Below are 23,275 nucleotides of genomic sequence, written 5' to 3'. Positions count from 1 at the left end.
TATGGACTCCGTGACATTGTTGTTTCCAGTTAATAATGTTTAATTCAGTTTTCTGCATATTTCATATATGCTACCTGGGCCTACTGTGTCTGTCAACAATAAAATCTGTTGTGAAAAAAAAAAAGAAAAAAAACAGAGCAAGTGGAAGAAAGAGTACCAGAACTATGCTAGGGTGTGTCAGGCAAATTTAGGAATGGAGTGCAAGTTGACCCTGTTGTACACTGTTTAGGAGTAGAAGGGCAGGAAGGGCTGGAAACTCTTATGGAGTTGAGGGAGGCAGATGTAAGCAACCTAAATGAATATGACTTTTGTTTTAAAAAAGTGGACTTGCACTATTTACACACAGTGAGCACTATTTTAGAGCGGTACTATTTTGCCGAGAGGATTAAACTGTTGAGGAGTACTTCACTCCATTAACCCCTTCGCCGCGGCAGGAATTCCGCCGCGGCGCTGGGGGGGTTTGGGGGCAGCGCGGTGGCGCTGTGCTCGTGACGGAACCGCTCCGTCACGAGCCACGGTTGAGCTGTGCTCATGACGGAGTGGTTCCGTCACGTCTCCGACCACTGCGCTAATCGCCCGCACAGGCGGGGAATTAGCGCCGCGTGGGCGGAGCGGCGGCCAACGGCCGCAGCATGACGGAACCACTCCGTCATGAGCACAGCGCAACCGTGGCTCATGACGGAGTGGTTCCGTCATGAGCGGGGAAGGGGTTACACAAGCTATCTTCCTCATGAACGTTTAAAACACCAACGGATGAAAAGACCAGGCAACAGTTTTTACTACATTGTAACAGCGACAAGGCCCAAGAGGAATTATAGATGAAAGATAAGCAACGACTGAGTGAGGTTCTTACTGTAGTCAAAGGAGTAGAGCACTTGAGCAAGTGTGCTTAAAGAAATAATAAGAGTTTGAATGTGAATGTGGTTGGATCGGAATACAATGAGTTTAAAGTACATTGTGACAGATGTGGTACATTAGGCTACATGGTCAGCAATACAAAATGTTCACCATTTAAGGCTAATCTCAGCATGTGCATCAAGAAAGGTCATTATATGCAGGACCAGGAATTATTCGATTGTGCAGTCATGGCAATTTTTGCATAGTTATAAATTTATCACATTTGAAACATAATTCATCATCCTCTGCATAATCTGCAGATTTTAACAAAAAAATTGTTTCTAGCTCAAACAGTTCAAAAGTTAACAAAAAGCAACAACTAGGTGTTGCTGCGCAGTGGAAGGCCCTTTGCAAAGGTTGACTGGTAAACCTTCTGTAACGTATTGCTTTATTTGAGTGTTAAACTGGTACTAAAGAGGTGTAACTAATGCCCAGATAGTTAACAAGTTTAAAATTGACAAAGCAATAAAGTAACATTCTTACAAAATGTGACCCTCAATGCCACAGTTTGCCTTTTGCCACATAATTTACACAACCCTGCTGCATAATTTTACCATCCACTGCTGCATAATTCCAGTGGCCTTCATTATATGAAATATTGCAGTAATATGAAGCAGGGAAAGAATGCCAAAGAGGTGAAGGTAGTGTGCAATCAAGTCAATTTTGAGCGGAGGCAAAGCACCAAAGGCAATCAGTTGACAGTATGTTGGTTGAAGGACTGGGCGTGGCAATGACATTTGACTCAGGCTCAGGGGTGCCACACCACTGCTGCTACCCAGCAGAGGCAACAGATAAAAGAAAATGACAATAAAATAATGTTATTATCATTTTCTTTTTCACTGTTGCCTCTGCTGGGTAGCTGAGCCACAGGGGGGAGGGAGGGGGCATCCACCTGAGCTTCAGGAGCAGTAGGAGGAGGAGGAGGAGCTGTGGGCACTACTAAGTGTGGAAACACTATGAAGGGAAGAGAAGGGTATGGCACCATACGTCTCTTCAAATACCATAACACACAATATAGTTGTACAGTGACAGCGATACACAAAGAAGTGTACTCCGAGTAACAAAACTGTAGGCTCTGGTGCCGATGCAAACTTTGCAGAACTGAAACCTTAGATTCCTGGCTTATGGGAAAGTCATCCTTAATAGAAGAGGAAACCTCACACACTTATTGGTGTCATGCTTCATCATAACTCCACCCTGGTAGGACAATGCCACCCGGGTGGACTCGACCGCCTCGAAGACTGACTACTTAGGAGGGAGTTCTTGCATAAGTCTTACTGGACAACACTATCTAACAGGGGATCCAGATGAAAAAAGTAAAAATACCTTAGAGTCCCTTGGGAACTTTACCTTTATTAGTGGAACACTAGGTAAGATTAAAAACGTTTGGGTACTGGAGTGTAATATCTCACACCCAAAATGTTTCCAATATGTTTCTGTCAACCTTTGCAAGCCTAAACGATCTGGGGCATTCTTCAGGGTATACGGAGCCCTATATGAGAAACCTAGAAGCAATTCCAATTTAGTATCAATACCTATTGTATAGGTGTTACCAACATCATGGTCACAGAGAGGACGGGGTCCTTTTTAGTGACACATTCGTCAAAAGGAAAGCACGGCCACTTTACGTACGTCTCTCCTGCTCTGCACCTTGGTACAGGTACTACCAAGTGCACATAATGGTTTGTCTGGCCATTTTAGGCCAGCCAAACCATCATGCACACTTTCTCCACCTGACTGTGTTGTACAGCATTTTTATTTTGGTTCGATCATGGCAGCACCCGCGAAACCGCGGCATAAAAAAAAAAAAAGACACGCAGGCTCACCGCACATCTTTTGAAAGAAGCCCTCCGATGGGCCAAATCCCAGGGGCATGTTAAAAATAAAGGAGGGAGCTCAGGGCCCACCCCTCCTACCTAGAGTTTAATTTAACCCCGGGTACCACCACCTCCCCGGGTTTTTTAAATTAAATTATGTGGGGGTGCTGGCACGGCACCCCTGCACTCTGGAGACCACTACCTCCAGGTGTTTCTTTAATCATTAAATGGGGAAGGGGTTACACAATCTATCTTCCTCATGAACGTTTAAAACACCAACGGATGAAAAGACCAGGCAACAGTTTTTACTACATTGTAACAGCGACAAGGCCCAAGAGGAATTATAGATGAAAGATAAGCAACGACTGAGTGAGGTGCTTACTGTAGTCAAAGGAGTAGAGCACTTGAGCAAGTGTGCTTAAAGAAATAATAAGAGTTTGAATGTGAATGTGGTTGGATCGGAATACAATGAGTTTAAAGTACATTGTGACAGATGTGGTACATTAGGCTACATGGTCAGCAATACAAAATGTTCACCAATTAAGGCTAATCTCAGCATGTGCATCAAGAAAGGTCATTATATGCAAGACCAGGAATTATTCGATTGTGCAGCCATGGCAATTTTTGCATAGTTATAAATTTATCACATTTGAAACATAATTCATCATCCTCTGCATAATCTGCAGATTTTAACAAAAAAATTGTTTCTAGCTCCAAACAGTTCAAAAGTTAACAAAAAGCAACAACTAGGTGTTGCTGCGCAGTGGAAGGCCCTTTGCAAAGGTTGACTGGTAAACCTTCTGTAACGTATTACTTTATTTGAGTGTTAAACTGGTACTAAAGAGGTGTAACTAATGCCCAGATAGTTAACAAGTTTAAAATTGACAAAGCAATAAAGTAACATTCTTACAAAATGTGACCCTCAATGCCACAGTTTGCCTTTTGCCACATAATTTACACAACCCTGCTGCATAATTTTACCATCCACTGCTGCATAATTCCAGTGGCCTTCATTATATGAAATATTGCAGTAATATGAAGCAGGGAAAGAATGCCAAAGAGGTGAAGGTAGTGTGCAATCAAGTCAATTTTGAGCGGAGGCAAAGCACCAAAGGCAATCAGTTGACAGTATGTTGGTTGAAGGACTGGGCGTGGCAATGACATTTGACTCAGGCTCAGGGGTGCCACACCACTGCTGCTACCCAGCAGAGGCAACAGATAAAAGAAAATGACAATAAAATAATGTTATTATCATTTTCTTTTTCACTGTTGCCTCTGCTGGGTAGCTGAGCCACAGGGGGGAGGGAGGGGGCATCCACCTGAGCTTCAGGAGCAGGAGAAGGAGGAGGAGCTGTGGGCACTACTAAGTGTGGAAACACTATGAAGGGAAGAGAAGGGTATGGCACCATACGTCTCTTCAAATACCATAACACACAATATAGTTGTACAGTGACAGCGATACACAAAGAAGTGTACTCCGAGTAACAAAACTGTAGGCTCTGGTGCCGATGCAAACTTTGCAGAACTGAAACCTTAGATTCCTGGCTTATGGGAAAGTCATCCTTAATAGAAGAGGAAACCTCACACACTTATTGGTGTCATGCTTCATCATAACTCCACCCTGGTAGGACAATGCCACCCGGGTGGACTCGACCGCCTCGAAGACTGACTACTTAGGAGGGAGTTCTTGCATACGTCTTACTGGACAACACTATCTAACAGGGGATCCAGATGAAAAAAGTAAAAATACCTTAGAGTCCCTTGGGAACTTTACCTTTATTAGTGGAACACTAGGTAAGATTAAAAACGTTTGGGTACTGGAGTGTAATATCTCACACCCAAAATGTTTCCAATATGTTTCTGTCAACCTTTGCAAGCCTAAACGGTCTGGGGCATTCTTCAGGGTATACAGAGCCCTATATGAGAAACCTAGAAGCAATTCCAATTTAGAATCAATACCTATTGTATAGGTGTTACCAACATCATGGTCACAGAGAGGACGGGGTCCTTTTTAGTGACACATTCGTCAAAAGGAAAGCACGGCCACTTTACGTACGTCTCTCCTGCTCTGCACCTTGGTACAGGTACTACCAAGTGCACATAATGGTTTGTCTGGCCATTTTAGGCCAGCCAAACCATCATGCACACTTTCTCCACCTGACTGTGTTGTACAGCATTTTTATTTTGGTTCGATCATGGCAGCACCCGTGAAACCGCGGCATAAAAAAAAAAAAAGACACGCAGGCTCACCGCACATCTTTTGAAAGAAGCCCTCCGATGGGCCAAATCCCAGGGGCATGTTAAAAATAAAGGAGGGAGCTCAGGGCCCACCCCTCCTACCTAGAGTTTAATTTAACCCCGGGTACCACCACCTCCCCGGGTTTTTTAAATTAAATTATGTGGGGGTGCTGGCACGGCACCCCTGCACTCTGGAGACCACTACCTCCAGGTGTTTCTTTAATCATTAAATGGAGGGGGCCTCTCAACCCCCCCCCCCCCTCCCCAGCTCCGGGGACTGCCACCTCCCCGGGGCTTTGCAAATGAAAATGCGGGGGTCTGCGTGGAACCCACGCAGCCCCGAGGCCACCACCTCCCTGGGCCTTTCACTTTTATTAACGAGGCCTGTGCGGACCCCCTAATCCTGAGGACTGCCACCTCCCCAGGCAACAAACATGCTATAAATGCGGGGGACCTCACCGGGGCTAAATAAGAAATTAATGTGGGGGGAATGCGCCTCCCTGCAGCCCCGGCGACCGCCACTTCTCCGGTGCAAATTAGTGAAATTACAGTGGGGGGCCGCTGTTACCTTCAGTAAGTCCCACGCTGCAGGATTACTGAGAGATCTTCGAAGGTCCACCCACTTTCTCTACCACTCTGCAAACACACCTACTAGTTGGGGAATGAAGTCCCCTTGGCTGCTGAGGTTCCTTGGGAGCCAAGAAGCCCTCCTGGTACTTTCTGTAAGTCCTACATAGTGGAATTCCTGAGAGCTGGTCAGAGATCCCCTTTCACCATGACTCTGCAAATGCCAGTACTACTTAAACCATAGAAATTCACTTACTAAAACAAACGTTACAGGGACATTATAGTTAGGAAATTGAATTTAAAAAAACTTATAATTTCACTGAAAAAAACCAAAGGATACAGGGACATTATATTTAGGCTCAGGTTTCACTTGTATAAAACCAGTGAAATTCAGCAGTTATAGGTAGCTTATCAAACTATAACTCCCGCCTCCCGCAATGCACTGCTTATGACCTCACATATTACATCACTCATGACATGGTCAGTGACATCACTGATGACATCACGTATGACATCTCAAACTGATGACATCATCTACATAATTACTGACACACACACACACACCATAGAACCTTTCATACACCCACTCCTCCATTCACAAACCCATTAACAGACCCACACTAGTGCTTATACACCCACTCACTGATTCCTAGATCTATACACACATCCACTCACTCACCCATACAGCCATTCATACACCCACCAGTCACTAATACAGCCACTGACATGCCCACCCATACACTCATACAGCCACTCGCACATTGAGTCAGTCACCCATAGAGCTACTCAAACATCTAGCCACTCATCATACAGTCAATCACACAGCCACTTACTCACCCATACAGATACACATACACCATCTCACTTACTCATACAGATACTAACACTCACTCACCTACAGCCACTGACACAGGCATACACTCTCTCATACAGCCACTCTCACATTCACTCATTCACCCATATAGATACTCATAAACCCCATCACTCACCTATACTGCCTTTCATATACCCAGGTACTCACCCATATACCACTGACACATCCATTTACTCACCCACACAGCTATACACACTCACTCATCAATACAGCCCCTCACACATGTACTCACTAACCCATACAGCCTCTGACTCACCCACTCACTCATCCATACAGGCAATCGCACACCCCCTAACCCACCCACACAGACACTCAGACAACAATACAGGATCTCAGACAACCAATCACTCACCAATACAGCCACTCACATACCCACTCACACACCCTCACAGCCACTTAGACACTGAATGACAGACTGATACAGACATTCACACAACCAGTCACTCACCCATAGATTCACTGAGACACCTAATCACCCTCACATACAGGCAGCAACTCACCCACGATTTTCACCAATACACTTTGGTACATATACTTAACACTCAAACTTTTTAAAAGCACTCACAGTCACCTGATGATGTCATCAGTGATGTCATTTGAGATGTCATCAGTGATGACACTGACCATAACATGAGTGATGTAATATGTGAGATCATAAGCAGTGCATGGGGGGGCGCAGGTTATAGCTAGCTTAGCTACCTAGAACTGCTGAGAGTGTGTTATTTATTCACACATCAGATGTCCATATGATATATATATCATCCCATTTTCTCCATGCATCTTCTTCCCTCTTGTATTCTTTTATTTTGGTTGAGGGTTTCTTCTATTGTTTAAATATCTGTATTTTCAAAATTTATAGAAAGGAAGATGTGTGCCATCTTATTGTGTCCATCTGTTCTAAATCAGAATAATTTCTTATGAACACTGCAACGCTGAGCAGACTGTGGATGTGGTCATCTTTATCTCTTATTGTGTCTGCTTTTCTACAGGTAGATGACAGATGGGATCCATTCTTATTTCATTAGGGTTCCCGATTCCTTCTTTATTATCTTCAACAAGGGGAAAGAAGCCTACCACCTTTAGAAGGTTTCACAAAACCATCTCTCTGGCCTAAACATCCAGTGCCCACTTCCATCTTCACTACAGAGCCTGTCCACAAAGGATATGGGTGCCTCTTAGGCCAATGCTATGTGGTTTCCTTGGTTGACTTTTGCACAAGGATCATCTGGGCCTTCCCAAGTATGTTAATTTCCCACTATTAGTTGGATGTGTTTTCCTCCTCTTCCATCTTTGTGCCAACAATTCGGGGGCAAGTAGATGTGTAATAGTTTTTTTGCCTTTTGCAGTAAACTTGAGAAGTGTTGTAGACATGATGACTAAATGTAGTAATTGATTAACAACAGCTACACAAGTATAGTTATTACTTGCTATGTCTTCGTACTTAAGGATGTGACAAGGAGGAGGGTCAAAGTGGTACTTCCAAGATTACTTACCGCCAATCTTCAGAACACTGACTTTTAATTTTGCATGTCTCAGACCTGCTTTCCTCACTGCGCTCCCTATGTGTGCTTACAGTTGTGATTGCAGACCCGGTCTGTCGTAATCACAAGAGGTTAGAAGGAGGCCGAGTCCATTTGTATTCTGTGGGAGAAAGTATATAAAACAAAAATAGGAACAAAGAGGTACCTGCCTCGAAGGACTGAATCATTCTCATATGCCAGTGGGCTGGATCCCTGCGCAGAAGAAGTCTCACTGCTGACAACTGTGGTTTTCTGAATGTCAAATGGTAATCTGTTAGGGCACACTTTGCCTGCCATTCTTCTGATATTGGTAAACGGAGCATAATATATTGGCAAATAGCACCTCTTGCTATTTTTACAGCACTCAAAAATCGCAGAAGTACAGAAGAATGAAATTTTAAATAAGTACAAAATAAGTTAAACATTGTGAAGGGAAACAGTAGTGCAATAAAAATTATTGGTAAGGGATACAGGCATTACCCTTCTCTTATATTTTGAACGTTTTACCATCTTATCAACTTATTCAACATATCCCAACTATTTCAAAACCTTTTTTTCGGGAACTTGTGTTTTTTAACATGGTCGCTCCAACAGCACTTTCCTTTGTACTGTGTATCTTAGTATTTATATAGCACGTATATAGTATTTATATAGTCTATGTGGGGTGCTGAAGCACTTGCCTACATGAGTAGCACACTTCACCATGTAGGGTGTGTGGTTGGAAGAATGTTGTCCTTGTTTTTAACCTATGTGACAATTGTTTCCATGTTATGCGTGATGTCCACCGAGGTGCAGTTATCATGTTAAGGGACGCTGCATGTAGCAGTATGTTGGATGATGAAGATGAGAGACAGACAAGCAGTTTTATGGTTTTCAGTATGTTGATAGCCTTGAACACCTCTGCATGCCCCTTTATGGTATTTCATATGATACAGACTAGCTGGTAACTTCACTGTATTGTCCAATCTGTCAATTAGTGTATAGGAGTGATCCTGAGCTGAGATGATTGGAGGGAGAGAGAAGTTGAGAGATCTGTTGGGATGGGCATTTTTTTATTATCATCCCACATCTGAATGTCTTTGTGAGATGTAAAGAAGTGGTCAGATTGTATGGATATTTGAGACCTGCAGTCTTTGACTATATTGAAGTTTTCCGAATTGTCCAGCAATGTGTGACAAGTCTCTTCCGTTATTCCATGCCTATTCATTTGGTGATGGCTGTTAATTTCCCTCTACAGTGCTGGTGACGGATAACCCTCAAAGCAGATATGTCTTATGTGAATTTAAGAGGTATATTTTTTTATTTGTTCCTGACCACTGCGTATTATGGTTTTAGTATTACTGTGGTCCATAACAGTAATATATGCAAATATAAAACTATATAATGCCATAGCGAAACATAGGTCAGCCGTTCCTAGCTTACCTGTTTACTGAAACCAGTTTGGTAATTGAGTTGTTTGCAATATCTGGGTTGTAAGCAGAGGATTGTGCTTGCGGGTATGACTGTTGACTTTTGTCTGGGCTCTGTAGCCGAGATGTGGATGGTGCAGTTATCTAGGGAATAGCCATATTTTCAACTGTCTTCAAAAGTGTATAGACTCCTGGGTGTTTCAAATGTTGGCTGGTGATGAGTTTCAGAGTTTGACGGCTTGGGCGGAGAAATCAGTACTTCCTATGAATGAATGATAAGAGGTGCAAGCCTGTAGCGCAGTGTTGTCTTTGGATTGGATTGCTTGACAGGTGGGGAACCGTACCAAGACCTATTTTGAGCCATACTGAGACCTTGCTCCACTCCCTCATGTGAGATGGGAATCGTGCTCCGGAATTGACAGATAGAAAGCTAACAACGTTCTTGCATTAGAGAACATAACTCTCTGGCTGTATTTATTACAATCCATAAACACGACATTAAAAAACATTTTCATCATTCTTATCTATTATTTACAATATGTACAGCACTTCATTGGGGATATCTAATACATGGAATCTCCTAACAATAGTCCTCGAAGGAGTCATGGTTGACCACCCCCCAGGCACCCACGGCATCGCCTATTCCAATGGTCTCAGGGGCCGTGATACCCACCCCCCCCCCCCCCCCGCAAACAACTTGCATTTTACAAGGCAAACTTTTTTTTTTTGATAATCAAGTTTATTTGCATTTGAAAAAAATGAATTCACATAAGGACAGCATACAGTTGCAAAGTAAATCAGAGACCATCTCTAACAGACAACCATAGCCACAGTCATGATTGAAGTGTTCAAGCAAGCCACCCCATTTGAGAGGCCGTATAGCACTGTATGAGAAAATCAGAGCAAATATTTCAAAACAATAAATTCAGCCATTTGCCCCATACCTTATGGAACTTCGCAGGACATCCCTGGGCCTCGAAGAGAGGTTCCTCCTGGGCCGTGCACCAGTCCACCCCCCGTCACCACCCACGCAACTTCGCAGGACATCCCCGGGCCTCGAAGAGAGGTTCCACCTGGGCCGTGCACCAGTGCACCCACCGGCACCACCCTCGCAGGGTAGAGGGTTTGGCCTGAGTCCAGGCCGTCGCGATGTCTCGCTTGGCTACCGCCACGTCCAGAAAGTGTTTGTCGGCTCTAGAGCCGTCTAGACCATCAAATACCCCCAAAAGAAGGCTTATGGGATCGTGGGGAGTCTGCATAAGCTCAGATTCCACACCCGACCAGAATGGGGCAAGACCAGGGCACAACCAGACCATGTGGAAAAATTCAGCCGGGGCTTGGCCACATCGTGTACAATCTTGGGGAGGGGCACAGTCCCACCTTACGTAGGCGCACAGGGTTAAGGTAGGCCATATGGAGATAATAAAGTTGAATGAGACGGAGTTTAGAGGAGGTCGTAAGAGTTTTGGAAGCCATAAGAGCGTTGCACCAATCTTTTTCTAGGGGACCCAGCCATCCCTCCCAACGGGCTCTCAGCGAGGTAGCAGGGCCATTATTCACTAGGGAGCAGTATATCCTGGACACTCCTCCCCTGCCCAAGTTTCCCATCATTACCTTGGCTTCCAAAGGGCTAAACTCGGGAATCAACGTACCTGGTGGAATGTGTGAGGTATGGGCGTGGCAGAGCTGCAGACACCTATAAAATTGGGAGGTGTGAAGGGAGTGACGTTGTTGTAGGTCGGGGAAGGCCCCAATGTGGTCCCCCACCCAGACGTCTCCAAGGAGCGAGATCCCGACGTGATCCCATTGCCGAAAACCTGCAAGGGTTGATACCTCCCGCAACCACGTGCCTTGCCACAGAGGTGTATGTTAAGTGAGTCGCTTGTCCCAGCGAGCGTATTGCAGGGCAGAGCACCAGGCTACTAGGACCGCTCTGGTAATAGGTGGAACCGCCTGTGGAATGGAGGCCCCGTATAAGTAGGCTTGGATTCGCGGGAGGTCCATGGTTCTAAGCTTAGTCCAATAGGCCGGGTCAGCCCACCCCCCAGTGAATCAATCATAGACGACAAGGAGTCTGGTAGCTAAGTAGTAAAGATGAAAATTTGTAATTCCCATGCCTCTATCAAAGGGCAGGATCTGGCAGATGGCCAGGACAATTTGCGGCCTCCCACCCCCCACCCAAAGGAACCTGGTAATTTCCCCCATCAATGTCTCGGAACCAACTACCCGGGAGTTGAGAGGTGGTATTCTAAATGATGTATAGGAAGCGGGGGAGGATCATCATTTTAAAGAGTGCCCCTCTTCCAAGGGGGTTAAGCGGGAGGGTTTGCCAACGCTTAAGGTCGTTTTTGGCTTTTGTGACCAGGGGTGCAATATTAAGCGCCCATTCAACTCTAGGAGTAGAGTCACCCAGATCCCAAGGTATTTAAACGATTGTCTCCTTATAGGGATACTAGATTGCCAATCAAAGCAAGCCCTTGAGAGATGGAGGGGGATCAGAGTGGACTTCGCCGGGTTGAGCCGCAGGCCCGAGATGTTCTCGAAGACCCAGAGCACCTCCAAGCAGCGTGGACCGCAACACTCCGGGTCAGCCAAGAAAAGCAGGACATCGTCTGCATATAGGGCAATTTTATCCACCTGGTGCGGAACCCAGGACCACGCCTGGATTTGGGAATCACTACATATGAGGCAGGCCAGGGGCTCCATCGCCAGAGCGAACAGGAGTGGCGAGAGGGGGCACCCCTGACGTGTGCCTCTTCGGATTTGAAATGCCTCCGAGAAGGCACCGTTGGTCAGGACCTTAGCTTAGGGGTGGGAATACAGGACCCGGATGGGGTGTCGGAAATGGGGGCCGAATCCCATCATCACTAGGACATCCTCTAGGTACTTCCAGTCGACTGTGTCAAAGGCCTTTTTAAAATCTATAAGTAGGAGGGCCAGTTATGGTGTGAAGTTGTGGCGATGGGCTAGGGCGATGTGGAGGCGCCGTATGCAGTGCTGAGTGCCGGGATGAAGCCACCTTGGTCCGGATGGACCAGTTTATGCAACAGGGGGCAAAGGTGATGGGCCAGAGCTGTGGCAAAAAGTTTTATTTGAGTGTTGATTAAAGAGATCGGACGGTAGTCCGCACAGGAGGGAGAAGGTGGCTTGGTCTTCGGGATGACAACTATAGTAGCCATGTCAGTCTCGGGGGGGGAGGGGGAGGAGCCCTTGTTGGCCACGTGCTGATAGAGGTACACCAAGTGGGGCACCAATAAGTCTCTATAGGCCGCTTAACACTCCTGTAGAAAGCCATCCGGGCCTGGTGTCTTCCCAGAGTGCAACAGGGAGATGGCCCCATGTATCTCCTCTGGGGTAAAGGGGAGATCGAGGTCCGCCGACTCTGCCTGGGCAAGGCAGGGGAGGTGGACAGCCACTTGCCCAAACAAGTCAACCAGAGAGGCTCCAGGGGGTGGGCTGAATACAGCTGGACATAGTAGCCCACGAAAGTCTGGGCAATAGCCCGTGAGGTGCAGTGGCAGGTTCCAGCTGCGTCTTGGATCTCGGGGATAATTCTGTTGGCCTTGGGGTATGAGACTAAGTTTTGAAGCAACTTTCCATTCTTGTCACCCCATCCATAAACTCGGGCCACAGAGGAGCACCACAACATCTTGGTAGAGTCAAGGAAGATCTGACGGATCTCATCCTGGATCGCCGCAAGCTGTCTGGCAGGTTGAGCGCCGGCCGTATTTATGACAGTCAGTTCCAGCCGCGTGGCTTGTGCCTCAAGCTGGGTCAGGCAAACAGTCTGCGCCACGTGTTTCATGTGCACTAGGCCCCTGGCTATGCCACGTAAGGTGGCCTTACCGGCCTCCCAGAGTGTGCCCGGGGAGGGGACCGATCCCTGGTTGATGAGGAAATAATGCTGCAGCTCTACAGCAAGCGCATCCTTAACCTCGGTTTCCTGCAGAAACCACGCGTTCAGTCACCAGACCGTTCGCGTCCCATTAGCGGTGCCCCCCAGGGGCAACAATATGGGTGAATGGTCTGAGATTCCACAGGGGAGAACAGAGATGTTAGAGACATGTTGGTAATCGGTGGCAGTCAGGAGGAGCAAATCGATGCGAGAGTGAGTGTGGTAGGCCGCCTAAGTGTGGGTATATATTTTCCCCCGGGGATTCCAAATCCTCCAGACGTCACACAGACCAAGGGCAGCTGACCAGTCCGACATCCTCTTGGAGTGAGAGAGGTGAAACGAGGACAGTTCTCCAGTTGTGTCAAGTGACGGTTGTATAACTGCATTGAAGTCGCCCCCACTTACTGTCTGACCCAGGGGCAGGGCAGAGATTACACCTGATGGAAAGTGGAGGTGAGTGTGGCGGGTGGGATGTATGTTATGTTGAGATTAGGTTCAGGACGTGATCCTAAAGCCTACTGGAAATGGTCACATAGCGGCCTTGTGCGTCGATCGTCACCTGTGCAGGGGTGAAGGGAAGGCCCATCTGGATTAGTATAGCCACCCCGAGAGCCTCATGTGAAACCATAATGCCACACCCTGTTAAACCCGTATCTTGCTAAAAATAGGCAATGGGTTCCCATGACGTGAGTCTCCTGGAGAAGGAGCACGTCGGGAGCTTGGTGTTGGACGTATTTGAGGACCGCTGCACGTTTGATGCGGTCCAGCAAGCCATTCACGTTCCATGACAGAAGGTGGAGCGATCTACCGCAGGTGGGCATCTGGATAGTATGCAAAGTGAGGGCAGGGAGGACCAGAGGGCCGGTGCATCTACGCCAGGATAGAAAGGTGTGGCATGTGCAGGATAGAAAGGTGTGGCATGTGCAAGGTGATAAGTTGTCTGTCGATGGCGGTGTTGTGTGCAACTGGCAGGCTGCCATGAAATACATGAAGCAAAGGCTCAAATGGAGCCAGGGCAAAAACTATTTGGAGGACAACGGCTCTCCCTCCCAACCCCCCCGCCACCCACCACCCTATATTTCCGAAACTGAAGCATCTGTCGCCCTGTTACAAGGCAAACTTACCTGCTTCTTCAAAATAGAGGGAGCATGGTCCAGAATGAAATCTGGACCCCAAACAAACCATGCCAAAGTCAACCCATAGAAGGGATCCCCTGGCACCTAATGGGAGATGGACCTTGGCAACCGGGCCATACCTTGGTCCCCTGGTGCAGTTCTCCAACCCCTGACATCCCCAGGGCAACGTAATGGAGTACCATGGAAGGCTTTGGACAATTGCTGTAGCGGTTGGCCCAAGCCGTTCTCTATATACCGCAGTACCCCAGCCCTGGTTTTTAGCCAAAAGGCTTCCAATTCCATCCTGAATTGGCTTGCACTTCTATTCTTGATGCCAAGGTTATCTACCTGCTTTGTGTCCAAACATGACTCCTTCCCTGCCAGAACCCCTCACCCCACCAAGAGGCTATCTACCAGAATAGGCAGGTGGTCAAAAAGAGTCTTCTTTGCTGGTCCAAGATGTGGGAGGACCCCCAAGAGCATTAGCGGTCATCAGGGGCAGTCAGGCGAAAACCAGGTAGTGGTGGGAGGACAGTGCCCCTCCTTTTATCCTACCTGGCTACCCCAGCCGCCCGGTCAGGTGACCCCATCACCCTCCTGCCAGCCAATGGCTGTTGCTGAGGGATATCCACAAAAATTCAAACACACGGAGGTCACAGTTGACCGACGGCTTCAGCCGGTCCGATCTGGCACTCACCTGTCATTGGGGCCCGCCATCTTTGTTGTTGCCCCTAGGCCACAGGAGGGGGACCGTACTGAGACCTATTCTTTTCCATACTGGGGCCTTGCCCCACTCCCCATGTGAGATGGGAATCCTCCCCGAAAGTGACAGAGAAAAGCTAACATCGTTCTTGCATTAGAGTATACGAACTCTACGGCCGTATTTCTTATAATCCATAAACATGACATTAAAAAACATGTTAAACGTTCTTGCATTCTTGTCTATTATTTACAATATGTACAGCCTATTGGGGATATCTGATGCAAACGGAAAGGAGATAGACTGTAACTTTTTTCATCCCAAGCAAAATTAAAATACCTACATCAAATGAAGACACACATAGCACTTATAACAATCAGACTTCCACCGGCCAATCCCCTTGACTGTGTCAATGCTAAGCCCCAACCCGACTGCAGATGTTGCTGCACCTATCCTAAAGGAGTGGGAACTAAACTTTCCATTGATGCCAGCTGCCTGCAAGGTCTTTCCCAATGTGTGAGAAAACGGGTATCTCGTGAGCGGCGGACATGATGCATGAACAAATAGGAAGGTTGATGCCACGGGGGAAAATCTGTAAAAATTAGCAAATTGCACCCACTGTGCACCCAATGAAGTAACCTGCCCTCGTCAAGAGTAACTGCTCCACTCTTCCCAACTGGCCCATCTTCGAGTGTGGTATGGTAACTGCTAAGTACCCCCCCCCCCCTCCAATATATCTGAATGAGCAAAATACCCCTATGGTGATCCTGTTTAGATCCTTCTATGAGTTAAGAATCCTGAAAAGCCCTGTAATAAGCAAGCACAACGTCTGCTGTCAACACGGTCAACTCCTATTTTGAACTGCATACCCTAGGCAGAGTCTTCAGGATTCTTTGAAGTTTGTCATCATCAATGGTGCGCCTCTGATCTGGGATCGCTCTCTCCAACCTTTCCCACCCCTGGAGTACCTGCCTCACAATAAAGGCCTGGGAATGATCTTCGCCCCTTCCCAGCTTCGTGAAAAAGGCCATTGCTGAGATGTGATGCCTGGCACTTGATACTGATCTACTGGGCACTCGCATGTGCTCAAGAAAACCCAACCAGCTACCCACAGAGGCAGGCTGCACTTGGAGGGTGCTAGAGGTGTAAGTAATGTAACTATGAAACACCTTTTTATATGTCCTCCTCTTTTTAGGTGTGAGGCTGGCTGCCACTAGATCTGCAAATGTCACTCTCCAAGGGTCCACATGTGTCGTGGCGAATATGTGGGTTCCAACTCTGCCCCTGGATGAAAGTGCCAAAACTACTGTAGCTTGAAATGAGACAATGCAACAGCTGAAAATACCTGGCACATGTTTAGCTTTAAACATTTTATTCTTTAAGCAGACTAATGCAAACTCATTTAACAAGCTCAGAACGAGTTTGCTCTAGGTATGCTGGAAATTAATGCCATGTTGTCGGACCAAAAGAGAACAGATTGCCACCGCGATAGGAATTAACATTAAAAAGGTGATTTCTTGATCAACCCTGAAGACCGCCAAGGCTGGGGCCAGGTTTGGGCACACCACCTGGTCCCCAAAATGGTCCCAAAAACATTGCTTCTCGCACAGTTAGTAAACAAACCCAATTCCTGGTTGGACCGTAAAGGTATCGTCCATACCCTTGCCCCATTAAATTCCTCAAGAAATTCGAGCCAAATCCTTGAATCTTGTTTTATATCAGAAGACAGCCGCGTTACATGGTGCTTCTCTTTTAAACCAGACATGGTTTGAGCTATATAGCGGGAGAAAGGGCGACCCATTGGAAATATCTGCAAGGCAAAATAGAGCTGTTCAACTAAAACCTGTAACTGGTGCAGTGACATTTTTTGCCCCTAGACAGGTTTCCAGTGACACCCTGAAATCATTCACCATATCGAGAGGCAGCTACACTCTCCTTTCACTGAATCAATTTTTATCCTAAGTAAAACCAATACATGTTGTCTTTTTATGAGCTAAAAGTAACCACAAAATCTGCCATTAGGGACTTAAATGTAGTCAAAGACTTAGCACACTTGTCAGAGCCCCCTGGTCCCAGGAACAATAAATCATCCAAGTAATGATTAACCGAGGTGGACCCAGATACTTGTGTAAAAAAACATTCCAAAAAGGTACTGAAATGTTCAAATTATGCACAGGAGACTGAGCAACCCATGGGCATACACCTGTCATAAAAGAACTTCCCCTGGAACTGGAAGGCCAATAGTAGTCATCCAGATGGACTGGCAACAGCCAGCAAACCTACTCAATATCGGCCTTTGACATGAGAGCCCCTGGTCCAAGTTGCCTTAATAAAGGCAGGGTGCCATCGAGGAATGCATCCTTACCGAGGAGAGCAAAGGGTCGATTGCAACATTAAAAGATGCTCCACAAGGGGCTGAGAAGTTATGTTTTTACCTAGATTTACCGGGGTCCTTTACTGATACCAGAACTAATGGAGAGCAGACAAATTCATCAAGTGGGGTGCTGTCAAATGGCCCCACTATCCAGTTCAAACTCAATTCCTTCTGGAGTTTCTGGTTTTCCCCACCCTGTGCAAGAGTTAAGGAATGTTGGCTTTTACATATTTGTGCCCCTGCACCCCAGATGCTGGGATTCTGAAACCTTAGCAGAAGCCCTCATACAATTTCTGTGCAGCTTCCCGATGTGGATACAAATTTAGCCAAGGGTTCAAGAGCAGGAGAAATACCGTAGATAGAGCGCCCAAAACCAAGAAAGGGTCATCCTCACTTCTGCCCCCCTCTTTCTCTTGACTTCTTGAAGCATTTAAACTCTGGGTGCCTCAAAGTCCCACAAAAGGAAGAATTGGGCTTGAATTTACAAGACCCCTGCGGTCTGGTACATGCTTTTTTGTTTAATGCCCAACATGGCCCCTTTGCGACCCTGCTTCCTGCCGAAGCCCAAAAGGGTGACTGGCGATTGACCTGAGGTTTCTCCAGCATCAAACAACGTAACCATGCATTCACATCAGTCTGATCCCAACACATGGATGGGTTTGTGACCTTCTCTTTAACCTGAATGCCTTATCATAATCCTTCCAACTGGACCCTCCAAATTCTTCCTATGCACCTACAATCTTGTTCATAGAATATCTCCTCAGACAAGTGAAGGCTTAACTGGTCCCTGGGGGATTGCACTTGGTCATGCGCACTACTAGATTGGGTCTTACCCGCACCTATGTTCACTGCCGCCTGCACATGTGAGGTGGACCCTCCTACAGACAGGGTAACCGAAGGGGGTGGTAGTGGTTGACTCTGATGATGCCACAGCCGGAACTTTAGTAACCCCCCGTTCCTGGCTGTTTCCCCCTGCTGCTTGGATCCAGCTCCCTCAACCAAGCTTATTGCTGAACCTAATGCCCAACTCTCCCCTGCTCACTCTTCCGGAGTCCCATTGCCCAATTTCGGCAGCCAAAGCAATACCATGGCTAAGCTGCTTCCTAAGTCCTCCTTGTCATTCTGCTCACCCCCTGACCTTGCCTCCTCCTGCCCCAAAACTGACATCCTCAATCACATCGATGTCAGTGTGCCTGTCTGCTTGCCCCTGGCTGGTCACGATTGGTGTAATGGGCTTCCTCTCCCCAACTTTGGGAGCAATTTTCTTAGCCTGTCTTGGGATCGGTCGAAATGCTGCTTTTAGTGGAACACCCACCCTTCGGGAACATTCCTCCCTATCTGTTTGTGTGTCCCTATGCAAAAGTGGGGTATTATCAGGTTGCTGGTTAACCTCCCGAGTTAACGTGGCCCATGCTGGTTGCAGGAGGCAAGCACCTTATCCATAGTATGAGGGTGTCCCATAACAGCCTCCATGTCATACTTCTGTTTTAATTGCTTGGTAGGTATGCTGCCTACTGCTATCTAGCTGTACCTCCTATGGTTGTGCCCATGCACTGACTGAGATATGCTACGCTAAGGTATGAATCCAGCTAAGACTTCAATACTACTTCTGTGATGCACACTGCCCATGAACAATATAAAATTAGGACAAGTGTCCTATGAATGTGTTGCCCGTACTGCCTGTTAAAATTTCCAAACAATGTTTGAGCAAGCACAAATTATAAAACAGTCTTGCTACCTACAGCCAAGTCAGCCTAACTCCAATACATAAACATTGTTCAGAATTATAAAAAAAAAGTCTGTGCGAGATCCAATAAGAATAAAACCATGGTTAGTGTTACATAATAAAGCCCACAGTGCTACCTACTGGGCAATTACAATTGCAAAAAACACTAAAGTTAACAGAAAGCACCCACACCAAACTAAATAGGGGCAAAGTGAAAAATTAATCGCCCTATAAAGAAGCTGACTTTACCAATACCCCGCTGCCCCAGAGGATGATGCGGACAGCCTCCCGGGTCCCTACTCACCCCACTACAACAAGCATGCTCTCCACTGCATAAATCCGTCCCCACCTCACCTTGAATGATGCCAAACAACCCCCGAGTCCCAAGATCCCTAACGAGGGCAGACAGCAGGGGTGAGTGAGGTCAGCGCACCTCTTTGAAGGGACTACTTGCTCCTGCCACCACCAGCCACCACCGTCCAAGCCCATGGAGAGGCCACAAGATCAAGCAAGGCACGGGTGGCTTAGTATATGGACAACGGCTGTGGTCAGGAGCAAAAAGTCATGTTTGCTGGTCCAAGATGCTGGAGGATCCCAGTAACATTGCAGGTCATCCGGGGGAGCCAGGCGAAATCCAGGCAATGGTGGGAGGACAGTGCCGCTCTTTTATCCTACTTGGCTGCCCCTGCTGCCCACCCCGGTGACCCCATCACCCTCCTGCCAGCCAATGGCTGGAGCTGCAGGTGCCCACGGAAATTCACACACACGGCGGCCACTGTTGTCCGACACCTTTAGCCAGTCTGATCTGGCCCACACCTTTCTTTGTGGCCCGGCAGTCCTTGGTGTTGCCCTGAGTCCAATTTAACTTGTAGGCATCATGGTCCTTTTCCTTGGGAGGCTCTGTGGACAATTCAGAGTCATTTGAACATTGCCCATCTAGCTAAGGTAGCCAGGGGATCTATTACACAGCTGGAGTCATGCATTGTCTTGGTTGAAGGTGGAGAAGAAGCCTTGCAAAAGTATTTTGGATGAGTTGTATTATGCATATGATGAATGTGCGTGCTCCAAGGTGTTATAGACTGTTAGCATAGTTAAGCAAGGGGATTAGGAGTGAGGATGGCTTGCAGTTTATGTTGGTGTGCAAAATATAAGAAGATGTGACATTGATTTAATTGTGTAGAAGGCATTCTTTGTGACGTTGTTGGCATGTGGTATCAAGGATAGGGCCGAATCCATGGTTACTCTTAGGTTTCTAACTTCTCTTGATTTTGTTGGAGGCGCTTCAATATCCTTAGGCCATATGGTGGTAGGCTGGTACTTTTGCCATTGTCCACCGATCATAATCTTTTTCATTGTGGTACTGAGCTTTAGATGGTCATTCATCATCCATGTATTTACGACACAAAGACAGTTAGTAGTGGTTGTGCTCTTTGGGGCAATCGATTTTTAAAGTAATTTGGGTGTCATCTGCATAGATGCAACAGAGGAAGTTGTATGATTCAATCAGATTTGTTAAGGGGGTTAGGTAGATATTGAATATTACAGGGGATATGATGGACCCCGAATTTCACAGTGTTGTGTGTGAGAAGGTGATACGAAAAGGGGTAGGTAGACTACGCTTTGTCTGAAATAATATGCAATCCATTTTAGAGCTTTCTTCACAGATTCCATGGTCGTGAAGTCTTTGCAGAGGCATGTGGCAGTGGACAGTGTCAAATGCAGCTGATAAATACAGAGGTAACAAGGCAGCTACTCAGATTGATGGTGGTGGTGTTCGCTCTGGTGATCACAGCTGTTGCTTGTCAAATTAAAATATATATATATATATATATATATATACCCAGTACAAGAACCACTCCTACTGGAAGCCGGAGTCCCGTGAGAGGTAGCGCCAGAGTCGGCGGATCAGCCGATAGTCCAATATGAAAAACTCCAAGTACAATCACTCGCGCTCTCAGAGACAGACGAGAAGGATTTAGGAAAGCAAAAGTTGATTTAATAATAACAACTTATGCTTTCCTAAATCCTTCTCGTCTGTCTCTGAGAGCGCGAGTGATTGTACTTGGATTTTTATAGCATTTGTTTGAAGTGTCGTTTGTGATGCTGTGACCCTTTGCTGAGAACCTCCGGGAGACGTGGAAGGAATTTCGTTATATATATATATATATATATATATATATATAAATAACTGAAGAGTTTGCCGCTCTATTGGGAGGCACTCCCTTGAAGTACGGTCAGGAAAGAAGGCAGCGCACATAAGACATCTCCCCATCTTAGCTGCCGACGCGTTTCGGGAAAACTCCCTTCCTCTGGGCAGAATCAGGCACAAGAAAGGCAACCACAGCCTACCAGTTTATCCCCTCTTTTATTTCCAGTTGAAACCTCGAAAAGAATCAGGTGAGTAACAACAGCTTGCACCATGGGACTGGTAGTCTTTTTCTCCCCCAGGTGGGCGCTGTCTTGCAGATGCCATTAAAATTCATAAGGGACAAACAATGTTCAAAGGTGACGCCTTCCATATAAACGACCCCTCCAGCTCCGCACTTGCTCTGCAAATACAAAACTTCGGACCCGCTCGGGTCTCGCGGTGGTGCTTCCCGTGGCCTGGGCTTGGCCACATTAAATCTGACTGAAGAGTTTGCCGCTCTATTGGGAGGCACTCGCTGGAAGTACGGTCAGGAAAGAAGGCAGCGCACACAAGACATCTCCCCATCTTAGCTGCCGACGCGTTTCGGGAAAACTCCCTTCCTCTGGGCAGAATCAGGCACAAGAAAGGCAACCACAGCCTACCAGTTTATCCCCTCTTTTATTTCCAGTTGAAACCTCGATAAGAATCAGGTGAGTAACAACAGCTTGCATCATGGGACTGGTAGTCTTTGCTCCCCCAGGTGGGCGCTGTCTTGCAGATGCCATTAAAATTCATAAGGGACAAACAATGTTCAAAGGTGACGCCTTCCATATAAACGACCCCTCGGCAGCTAGGATGGGGAGATGTCTTGTGTGCGCTGCCTTCTTTCCTGACCGTACTTCCAGCGAGTGCCTCCCAATAGAGCGGCAAACTCTTCAGTCAGATTTAATGTGGCCAAGCCCAGGCCACGGGAAGCACCACCGCGAGACCCGAGCGGGTCCGAAGTTTTGTATTTGCAGAGCAAGTGCGGAGCTGGAGGGGTCATTTATATGGAAGGCGTCACCTTTGAACATTGTTTGTCCCTTATGAATTTTAATGGCATCTGCAAGACAGCGCCCACCTGGGGGAGCAAAGACTACCAGTCCCATGATGCAAGCTGTTGTTACTCACCTAATTCTTATCGAGGTTTCAATTGGAAATAAAAGAGAGGATAAACTGGTAGGCTGTGGTTGCCTTTCTTGTGCCTGATTCTGCCCAGAGGAAGGGAGTTTTTCCGAAACGCGTCGGCAGCTAAGATGGGGAGATGTCTTGTGTGCGCTGCCTTCTTTCCTGACCGTACTTCCAGCGAGTGCCTCCCAATAGAGCGGCAAACTCTTCAGTCAGATTTAATGTGGCCAAGCCCAGGCCACGGGAAGCACCACCACGAGACCCGAGCGGGTCCGAAGTTTTGTATTTGCAGAGCAAGTGCGGAGCTGGAGGGGTCGTTTATATGGAAGGCGTCACCTTTGAACATTGTTTGTCCCTTATGAATTTTAATGGAATCTGCAAGACAGCGCCCACCTGGGGGAGCAAAGACTACCAGTCCCATGATGCAAGCTGTTGTTACTCACCTGATTCTTATCGAGGTTTCAACTGGAAATAAAAGAGGGGATAAACTGGTAGGCTGTGGTTGCCTTTCTTGTGCCTGATTCTGCCCAGAGGAAGGGAGTTTTCCCGAAACGCATCGGCAGCTAAGATGGGGAGATGTCTTGTGTGCGCTGCCTTCTTTCCTGACCGTACTTCCAGCGAGTGCCTCCCAATAGAGCGGCAAACTCTTCAGTTATATATATATATATATATATATATATATATAAAATGAAGCAACTAACATTTTTCCCCAACTAAGTAAATAAGGTAACCAAAGTGAAGATGCAGTAAAACTACAATACTGAAATGTGAAATGCAAGATATCATCAGTTTTACAAATGTATTTTTTACCTTAAGAAAAAGCGACGTAACAGTTTATACATTTTCCA

Source organism: Triturus cristatus, chromosome 1_2 (genome assembly GCF_964204655.1).
Source record: "Triturus cristatus chromosome 1_2, aTriCri1.1, whole genome shotgun sequence".
NCBI lineage: Eukaryota > Metazoa > Chordata > Amphibia > Caudata > Salamandridae > Triturus > Triturus cristatus.
Note: the sequence above shows the minus strand (reverse complement) of the source record.